At 36.9% G+C, this 10,583-nt stretch overlaps 1 long non-coding RNA gene across 3 annotated transcripts; it reads right to left on the bottom strand.

Moving 5' to 3' along the window:
* Nucleotides 1-5,430: 5,430 nt before the first annotated feature.
* Nucleotides 5,431-10,583, bottom strand: LOC126826723 (uncharacterized). 3 transcript variants are annotated; one of them, XR_008788793.1, is made up of 5 exons: nt 10,511-10,583; nt 9,593-9,717; nt 9,243-9,330; nt 7,544-7,630; nt 5,431-6,894 (listed from the first exon to the last, which is right to left on the bottom strand). It is a non-coding gene; the product is annotated as an uncharacterized LOC126826723 (long non-coding RNA). The 3 variants fall into 3 exon arrangements; XR_007682364.2 differs by lacking the exon at nt 10,511-10,583 and adding an exon at nt 10,210-10,288; XR_007682363.2 differs by lacking the exon at nt 10,511-10,583 and adding an exon at nt 10,098-10,280.

Genomic DNA, 10,583 nt, shown 5'->3' with positions numbered 1-10,583 from the left:
TCGATATTAGTAGGCCATAGTGCCGCTGCTGGGGCAAAATTTCCCTCATAGCACATTGTATGGTATGTACCTGTCTTCATCAGGACAAACCTACATGAGGAAAAACCTACATTTCACAAACTTAGTAATTAGTAACGGGGGGGGGGGGGGTTGGATGGCTGAATGGTTAGTGTGCGGGCGCTGTATCATAAAGTCTGTCATTGAGTTGACTGGCGTGGTTTCGGATCCCCGGTTGTACGTGACAAGGAGTAGGGTCGCCTGTCCAACCTCCGGTTTTCTCCCACTGCTAAAGACCCCTACGCGCAAGCGAATTATGTAAATAAAAATTAAACCATATGTTAGTCCCGAAATGACCTAGTTTGTGTCGAGTAGACGTTAAACCCCATTTCTCTCTCTCTCTCTCTAGTAATTAGTAACACACTGGCTAGCAAATGAGGGGTTCAATTTCCGTGTTGGTCGAGAAAAATGAAATGAAATCGGGTTTAACGTCCTACTGTTCTGCTCCTAAACTGAGCTAATGAAGACGAGCATACGCCATACAGTATGCTATGAAGGAAATTTTGCCCAGGCAGCGGCGCTATGGCCTACTCTTTTATCAAGTTCCAACTACCAAGGGATCTTTCATGTGCACTCCTGTGTGTACACGTGACCTCAGTTTTTCATCCCTGACTAGACAGCTGTTCTTGTCAGGCCCACCGTCCTGTATCACTGACAAGGGGAAAACACACAGGAAAATCTGGATGAACTTTCTCAGCCAATGCAGGGATCGAACACCCGACCCCCAGGCTAGCGAGTCAGCGTCTTACCCACTTAGCCAAAGTGATCCCCATGTTGGTCGAGAAAGTTCCCTTTGTTAGTAGTGGTGTAGGACAGAGGACCTCAAAAAAACAGTGTCTAGTCCATCACGTGGGTGTGCACGTAAAAGAACCCTTGACATTTGGAATTTGAAAAGAGAGTAGATCATTCATTCATTCAGTTTCTCTTTGTGTGTCACCTACAGACCGCAACTACTAAAGGAGCTAGATCTCTATTCTTGGGCACTTAGAAATGGATACAAAATGTAATGAAATGAAATGGGGTTTAACGTCCAACTGTTCTGCTCCGAACTGGGCTAATGAAGATGGCCATACACCATACAGTGTGTTATGAGGGAAATTTTGCCCTGACAGTGGCACTACGGCCTACTCTTATATCGAATTCCAACTGTCAAGGGATCTTTTACATGCATGCCAATGTGTACACGGGACCTCGGTTTTTTATCCCATCTGAACAACTAGACAGCTGTCCTTGTCAGACTCTCCGTCCTGCATCACTGACAAGGGGAAACCACGCCGGAAATCTGGATGAACTTTCTCGGCCAATGCAGGGATCGAACACCCGACCTCCAGGCTAGCGAGCCAGGGTCTTACCCATTTTAATGACTACACAGCTGTCTTGTCAGGCCCTTAATTGTTAGTATCATGACATTAAACTGACATTTGTTTTACGTTTTACAACTAATATCAGGTTTATGTTAGAAAACTAACGTTAGATTTATGTTAGAAAACTAAAGTTAGATTTATGTTATAAAATTAACATTAGATTTACGTTAGAAAACTAACGTTAAATTAACGGTTAAAATTATGACATAAAACTAACACTAACGTTAGATTTACGTCAGAAAACTAACGTTAGATTTACGTCAGAAAACTAACGTTAGATTTACGTCAGAAAACTAACCATAAACTAACGGTTAGAAACCTGATGTAAAATTTACGTTAGATTAACGTTAGAATTATAACCAATAATACATATATAATTATTATGTCTGAATTCCGACTATATATCAATTGTTAGAATGTGCACACACTTGTAATGTTATTTAATCAAGAAGTATTCAAAGGGAAAAAAATTGGTTAGTAATCCGTCATAAAGTTTACGTTACATTTACGTCATTTTCTGACGTAAAAGTAACCATAACCATTATGACGTAAAAGTAACGTAAATTTAACCAAAGAATTTTACCATTATTGGACGCTAACCAAAATCTAACCATAATGACTTAAACTTTACGTAAATCTAACCATCAATGTTAACTGGGTACAGGGTTACTAGCGAACTAAACTTATTAAACCCTATAAAAAGTTTTATGGCCGCATATTGACTTGACTGGTAAATATAACACGTCTTTCTCGGCTATTATTCTAGATATATTTAATTGACGCGTATACTATCTTCCTGATAATGTCTGTCTACTACATCGTTAACACTGTTCATCCTGTGCATTTTGCATACCGATAGTTGATTGGCCAATCACGCTATTTTACCGAGATTTCGTCTAATAATTTGGATGCAGCTATGGCGGGTTTGGCGCCAGGCAGGGTAATCATTACTCTTCCGGACACCTGTTACTACTGTTTGTCGTGTATTTTGTACACGGTGAACAGTCCGTATGCTGATTACACTATTTTGCCTTATTACACTATTTTGCCTATACCGTTTTGTTTAGGACTTCGATTTTTTTTCTAATGGTTTGTATTGCTCGTGCTTGGTTTTAATTGCATCAATACCTTGACTAAGTTCGATAATGAGCATTTTCTGCCCAGGGTAAACAGAGCGATAAGCAATTTGATAGGTCAAGACTTTGGAACACAATAACTCTCCTTCGAATTGAGGTAGAATGTTCAAACTTGGTGTGGGCGTTGATTGGTTGAATGTCTTGATGGAGTTCAAAGATAGGCATTTTCTGCTTAGGGTAAGCAGAGATAAGCAAATTGATTGGTTGATGCTTTGGGACACGATAAGTTTGGTTCTAATTAAATGAAAGTGATGAAACTTGGTGTATAGTTTCATCACATCTATACCTTGACTAAGTTTGATTGTGAGAGCATTTTCGGCTCAGGGTAAGCAAAGCGATAAGTAATTTGATTGGTCGAGACTTTGGAGCCCGACAACTTTGATTCTAATTGAGAGAAAGTGGTGAAACTTGGTGTATAGTTTTATTACATCAGTACCTTAACAAGGTTCGATACCGATCATTTTTTGCTTGGGCAAAGTAGAGACTTTAATCTGATTGGTCGAGACATTGCAACACAATAACCCTTCTTCTAATTGAAGTATAATGTTCAAAATTGGTGTAGGTATCTATTACGTGAATGCCATGACATAGTTCGTTCACGTGCATTTTCCACTAAGGCTAAGCAGAGATGAATAATTTGATCGTTTGAGACTTTGAAACACGAAAACAATTCTGCTTTTAAATGAGGTATAGATGTTCATTAGGCGAATGTTTTGACTGAGTTCAATGATTAATATTTCTCATTAAAGCTAAGCAAAGATACGCAATGTCTTTGGTCGATGCTTTGGGGCAAGATAACTTTGATTCTAACTGATGGAGAGTGATGAAACTTAGTCTATAGTTTCACTCAATACCAGGTACTTCAAAACCTGAGTTTGATAGTGAACATTTTATGCTTAGACTAAGCATAGACAATCAGTTTGATTACCCGATCTTTTTGAAAAAATAAATAAATGTGCAATTAATCAATATGTGTCATCTGTTTTTTGGGGGGATTTCGGCGGTAGACATGAGTCTCAATGTTGGCTTGTTCAAAGTATAACAGAAATAAAATCTCTACTGAAAAAGAGGCTGTTGTAGCGTACCTAAGGGCTTGCCAATTTAATGCACAACCCCTTACCGCTAACATAAGAATACAGGATATCCTTACCGGTAGACGAGGGCGAGGTGTCAGCCAAAGGTAACACAGGCTGAAAGTGAAACTGCTACTCGTCAGTTATTGGACCGGCTCTGGGCTTTCAGGTGTAAGCTTGCGGTACTATCAATTTACAGGCATAGGGACCCTGATAAAGAAACAGACAGGTCCAGCTTATACTAGCAAATCGGTATTAATAACCGCCTTCAAGCCAGCATGATTACGTGATGATACAACCAACAGTCGGAACATCAAAACATATTTTTATAGATTTATGACAATGCTTACAATCTGGTTAACCCGTACGTTTAACCCGTACATATAACACTATAGGGTTATTTTAGGTCTAAGAAAAGTGTTCTGTTTAATATAGAAATCTTTACCTACATGATGTGTGACGAAAACTAGGGTAATGAAGTAGCGTCAGTGGCGGATTAAGCTCCACCAAGGCCTGAGGCGGCAGTTGCTGGAGGGCCTATTTAGTTTTTAAATAGGGCCTATTTAAAATGGCGTGGGCCTAATTAATTTCGGGTCAGTGCCTATGTTGATTCCCGTTGGGCCTAAACCCCACCCCCCTAACATTCATTGTCTATGCGTTTTTAATCGTATCAGACAAGTCTAAAAAAAATTTTTTTACAAAATCTTTGGGCCTGAGGCTGCAGCCTCACTGATAATCACTGGAAAGCCAAAATGGCGTGGGCCTAATTAATTTCGGGTCAGTGCCTATGTTGATTCCCGTTGGGCCTAAACCCCACCCCCCTAACATTCATTGTCTATGCGTTTTTAATCGTATCAGACAAGTCTAAAAAAAATTTTTTTACAAAATCTTTGGGCCTGAGGCTGCAGCCTCACTGATAATCACTGGAAAGCCAAAAAGACCAAAGGGTAGATTTAATGGAATTTTAGAGGTTAGGGATTTGTTAAAAAAATAATGGCTAAAAAGGACGATAAAAAGGTTAAAATAATTAAATTAAGAAAATCTAAGTAAATAGGAAAAAAAATAAGGTTTGGTTTAGGTTTAAACATGGGTAACTTTCTATAAACGTAGGAAATAAATAATGAAAGTAATGAAACGAAAGATCCTAAAATTGAAACGGTAAAGCTAATCACTGCATTGGTTGACACAAGTAAGGTGTCTCTATTTAACAACACAAACTTGTGTTGAAACAACACAAAACTTGTGTTAAATGTTGAAACAACACAAAACTTGTGTTAAAATTTATCAAACAACACAAACTTGTGTTGAAACTTGTGTGAAAATCTACACAATACTTGTGTTGAAATTTTTGAAACTTGTGTTGACATTTTTGAAACTTGTGTTGAAATTTCTGAAACTTGTGTTAAAATTTCTGAAACTTGTGTTGAAATTTCTGAAACTTGTGTTGAAATTTCTGAAACTTGTGTGATTTCATACAGACTTGTGTATAACCATCAACAAAAACATGTGTTGTGTTTTTCCCCAATTTATATCCAGTATAGCAACCGTATTATGCAGGACCCCTCTCTTTGCTCTGTTAGACCTGTAAAGTTTGATAAAAGAAGGAAACAAAATTTGTTTTTGTTTTTGTAAGATTATTATTTATTCATAAAATCATAGGAAAAAATAAATTAATACATCAAAACTAAATAGATATTTGAAATGTTAACAGAAAAACAGAAAATTCTAATACTAATTATATTGTGTTATATATAATGACCCCCCCCCCCCCCCCCACACACACACACACACACACCCCTCTTTACCCATCACAAAATATAACATAGCTATTTAAATTGTTCTTAACCCCACACACGTTACCTATCACAAAATATAAAATAGCTATATAAATTGTTCTTCACCACAAAACAAGAACTGAGAATATAAAGATATGTACACAGTATCCCTACCCCATACTCCAAAATATATAATTCAAATATATCTAAATTTAATAACATCGAAACCAAGCACTAAGATTAATTATGCACTAAATTGAAACAATTTCAAAAACTGAAAAGTGCCACAAAATCACACTACAAGTGATTTGTGAGACATCTAGAAATAACTAATATACACAGAAAACTAACAAAAGAAAAATGCACTATTTTGCAGGAGTAATAAAATGATGTAAAACCTTTTCCTCATTAAAAAAAACCCAAACAAAATGAATATTTTGTAAATAAAAGAAGCAAAGCATCAAGATTACAGGATTGAAATAAAAAAATATCTTATGTACAAAAAATTTATATACAATCACAAGTCATAAGCCACAGTGGTTCAGTGAGTATAAGGTGTTGGCCGAGAAAGTTCAACTGGATTTTCCGGCATAGTTCCCACTTGTCAGTAGTGTTGGATATGGCAAGGGATAATTGGGTACAAACCCGGAATCGAAAGCAAGAGAGAGAGAAATGGGGTTTAACGTCCACTTGACACAAACTAGGTCATTTCGGGATTAACATATGGTTTAATTTTATTTCAATAATTCGTTGCGCATAGGGGTCTTTAGCAGTGGGAGGAAACCGGAGGTCCCGGAGAAAACCCACAAGATTGGGCAGGCGACCCTACTCCTTGTCACGTACAACCGGGGATTCAAAACCACGCCAGTTGACTCAATGACAGGCCGTATGATACAGCACGCACGTGCTTACCATTCGGCCATCCACCACCCCCTCCCCCAACCCCGGAATCGAAACCACCCCCACTGCGGTCACTTAGAAGAACCCTTGACAATTGAATTATTTGACTCAATGACAGACTTTCTGATCAAATGTGTGCGTGTTAATCATTGCCCCCCCGGGTTCCCGTTAAAGAACCCTTGACAGTTGAAATATTTGATATAAGAGTAGGGTGTAGGGCAGAATCACTCTAAGAACACAGAAAAGTAGGATACTAAACCGTATTTCATTTCATAAGCAAGGGAAAGTCACCTTTATGTAGGTCAAGGTTTTTTGTAATTCTGGGTGTATTTGATCTACATTTGGTTTCTAGTAATGCCTATTAAATACTTTATGATTTATATGTCACTTTACTTGCTATATTATACATACATTTCTGAAGAGAATTAAAATCTAATTGTGTTTTGGAAGAAAATTTAACATTAATAACAAAAAATAAATATTTAAAAATTGGGTCAAATGCATTCTTTCCCAGAAGTATAAAATAAATTGATGCTTGGGTTTTCTTGTTGTTATCATACAGCAAATACTCTTTCAATGGTGTTCCAGCCTAAAAAATAAAAAGTAGGCAATAAGAATACTTTCTATGGTTCACAACGTCTAAATAAACAATTTATTTTGCCACATCGAGACCGAGTCTCTATTTGGTTTCAACTTTGCGTAACGCTTATTGTGTCTTGTCCAGTTACAGACCCAGGCAGATTATTATGCTCAAATCAAATGAGTTAGAAGTCAGAAAAAAGTCTTGAGATTTGGGACTGAAGTCTCATAATAGGTCAACTACGGTATTCACCCTTTCATACATGTATTGTCTGCAAATCCAGATTCCCTACTACATCATGGCAGCACCTATTTACTTGGCAATGTCTAATTATTTTTGGACCCGTTCTTATTTTATTTCCATTGACAACAAATTTTTGACAACAAATTGGATATTACCCTTTAAAATCTATTGAAATCTATTTGAAAGTAAAGTACTGTCCATCATTATTTTACTGCTATTTACTGTAAAAATACACATACATGTAGGGCCTATCGCAACTTGAAGGAAATCAATGGATGTGATTGGCAAAAATCAAGCATGCCAAGTACTTGAAATAGCAGAGTCCTAGGCATTGCCCCAAGAAGAATAACTAGATTACCAAGCAAGTGTATAGAAGTACTTCCTGATTAAAAATACAAATATATATGTTACTTACATTTTGCCTGATTATCGAGCTCCGTGAGAAAAGTTTCCACAATATGAATAGCCATTCCAACTGTCTTTATCTTTCTGATGTAGTTAACTGAGAGAAAAAAACATACTATGTATTAGATCACTTAAATTGACTCAACAGTTAAAAGATGAAAGTTTTAATTTACAGTCTATATTTTACACAAATTTCTGGAGAGAATTAAAATATAATTGTGTTTGAGAGGGATATTTAACATTAAAAACAAAAATAAAATATTTAAATAACAGGCCAAATGCAACAGATAGCTTTTACAATCACTGCATTCTTTTTCAAAATTATAAGGAGATCACGTGGGTACGACGCTGGCTCGCTAGCCTGGAGGTCGGGTGTTCAATCCCTGCATTGGTTGAGAAAGTTCATCCAGAACAGGACGGAGGACCTGACAAGGACAGCTGTCTAGTTGTTCGGATGGGACGAAAAACCGAGGTCCTGTGTACACACTGGCGCGCACGTAAAAGATCCCTTGGCAATCGGAATTCGATATAAGAGTAGGCTGTAGCGCCGATGCCCGGGCAAAATTCCCTTCATAGCACACTGTATGGCGTATGCCCGTCTTCAGTAGCCCAATTTATGAGCAAAACAGTAGGATGTTAAACCCCATTTCATTTCATTTTCAAAATTATAAAATAATTTGATGGCTTAATATTCAAAAGGTACAGTCCTTCATGTTTATAAAATTGTACGGGAGCCATAAAAAGCTCCTGATACCTTGAATATATGCAGTTTAAAAGTAAACAAAAATCTCAATATTTAGGAGAGCGATTTAGCTAATTTGCAGGAGTCTTTCCAAGGAAAGCCGACGTGCGTCGAGAGGAGCAGGAGCGAAAGCTCCCCTTAAACGTGAAGGCCTGAAGGTATATGGTTGAGTTGGCAATAAATACACTTTCTACGGTTCAGAATGTTTAAATAAACAACTTATTATTCCACACGGTGAGTTTCAACTTTGCATAATACTTATTGTGCCTTTTCAAGTTACAGACCCAGTTAGATTATTATGCCTCAATGGGTCAGAAGCCAGAACAAAAGTCTTGAAAAAAAGACAATAATGAAAAAATAATCATTTGATTTACCAATTACGTGTATCTCCTCTAAGGCAATTGTGAATACAGTATTGCAAACATTATTACAATATGATATTAATTATATTTTACAAATTCATGCATTTGAACGCTTTATTTTAATGGTTATGAAAGGGTGTAACATTGCATCCATCTTATAGTTTTGAAGTAATATATCAAAACTGTAAGAAAATCAACCAAATAAGCCTGCTGACTTTCATGTTGATCGTATTTCAAATGGCATAGCCCTAGACTATGCCACAAAAAGAAGAACTAGATTACCAAGTGTATAGAGAGAGAGAGAAATGGGGTTCAACGTCCACTCGACACAAACTAGGTCATTTTGGGACTAACATATGGTTTAATTTTATTTCATTAATTCGCTTGCACATAGCGGTCTTTAGCAGTGGGAGGAAACCGGAGGACCCGGAGAAAACCCACGAGGTTGAACAGGCGACCTGAATCCTTGTCACATACAACCAGGGATTCGAAACCACGCCAGTTGACTCAATGGCAGGCCGTGCTAACCATTCGACCATCCAACCCCACCACCAAGTGTATAGAACCAGTTCCTGATTTAAAAAGCAAATATGCATGGTACTTACATAGTCTTTGTCTGATAAGCAAGCTCTGTGAGAAAACGTCTCCACAATATCAATAGCCCTTTCCAACTTGATCGTCCGAGGTGGGTAACTGAAAAAAAAAAAATGACAATGTATTAGTTGGCTTAAATTGACTAGACAGTTTTGATTAAGTCAAAAAATGTTAATTTAATTACATTTGTTTTGTTTCATGTGTTGGTTTGCTTTGCCACAGATGAGACAGTGATATCTACATATAACTAAGATTCTGTCTTTGCTCATACATGACGTGTACAGTTTTACTATAATAAACTGAATTTTAGATTTCAAAATAGCATAACAATCTTTTCTATTAGAATTGAATAGTTACCCACCAAGAAAAAGCTGCTCTATCATCATTTTTTCCAGCCATTTCTTCTTCCATTTTTTTCTTTTATAATTTCTTTTGTTATTACATGATCTTTTTCGGGGTGATTTGCATATACATCCAATATTGAAACTGAAAAAATAAATACATGATATGTAATTTACGATTAAAGCTACCTTACCATATATACAAACTGTGTGATATGAAATTGAAACTAATGTATCTATATGTATCAAAATACCTAAGCCGTAAAAGTCTATTTTAATAATCCTTGTTTGTCACATGGTTTCACTGTCATAGTAATTAGAAGACGGCCATGGTGACTGAGTGAATTAGGTGCTGGCACACTAGCATGGAGGCCACAGGTTATCTCTTTGGGTTGAATTCGGTATGAGAGTAGGCCATAGTGTCGCTGCCCAGACAAACATTTTCACTTAGCACAATGCATTAGACCAGTCGGAGCTAAATACCCATACCCGCAAGCGAATTATTCATATTAAATTTAACCTTACCTGTCCTTTTTCCCGAAACGACCTAGCGTCTGTAGGCTAAGTAGATATAAGGACCCATCCTACAACAACTCTACATGTAGGTTCGTGCAGAATTAATATAACAGTAACATACCAATTTTTAATACATGTAGAATGAGACAGTGTGCAGGGAAAGGGTGAAAACGGAAGTAGGCTAATCCTCGTCGTAGTTGATTACCGGTATGCATATAGGCACAGCATGGACTACTTGATTCTTCAAATACAAGTACATGTACAGTATGTAAGGATGTCATTTCTCTCTCTCTCTCTCTCTGTTGCATGTAAGTGCCATATAAATACTTTATTTTGGATTGTATGTTCACATAAACTAATCATTGTAGGACGTTGGTAAAAAAAATAAAATAGAAAATATAAAAATTAATTGAAATTTTTACCTGTTTTTCTTCGATTCATTGCCAATGGAGTCCTTGGTAAATTCTCAATAATTATTGCTGGAAGGTGGAAAGA

Source organism: Patella vulgata, chromosome 7 (assembly GCF_932274485.2).
Source record: "Patella vulgata chromosome 7, xgPatVulg1.2, whole genome shotgun sequence".
NCBI lineage: Eukaryota > Metazoa > Mollusca > Gastropoda > Patellidae > Patella > Patella vulgata.
This window is presented reverse-complemented; position numbering and strand designations above follow the sequence as displayed.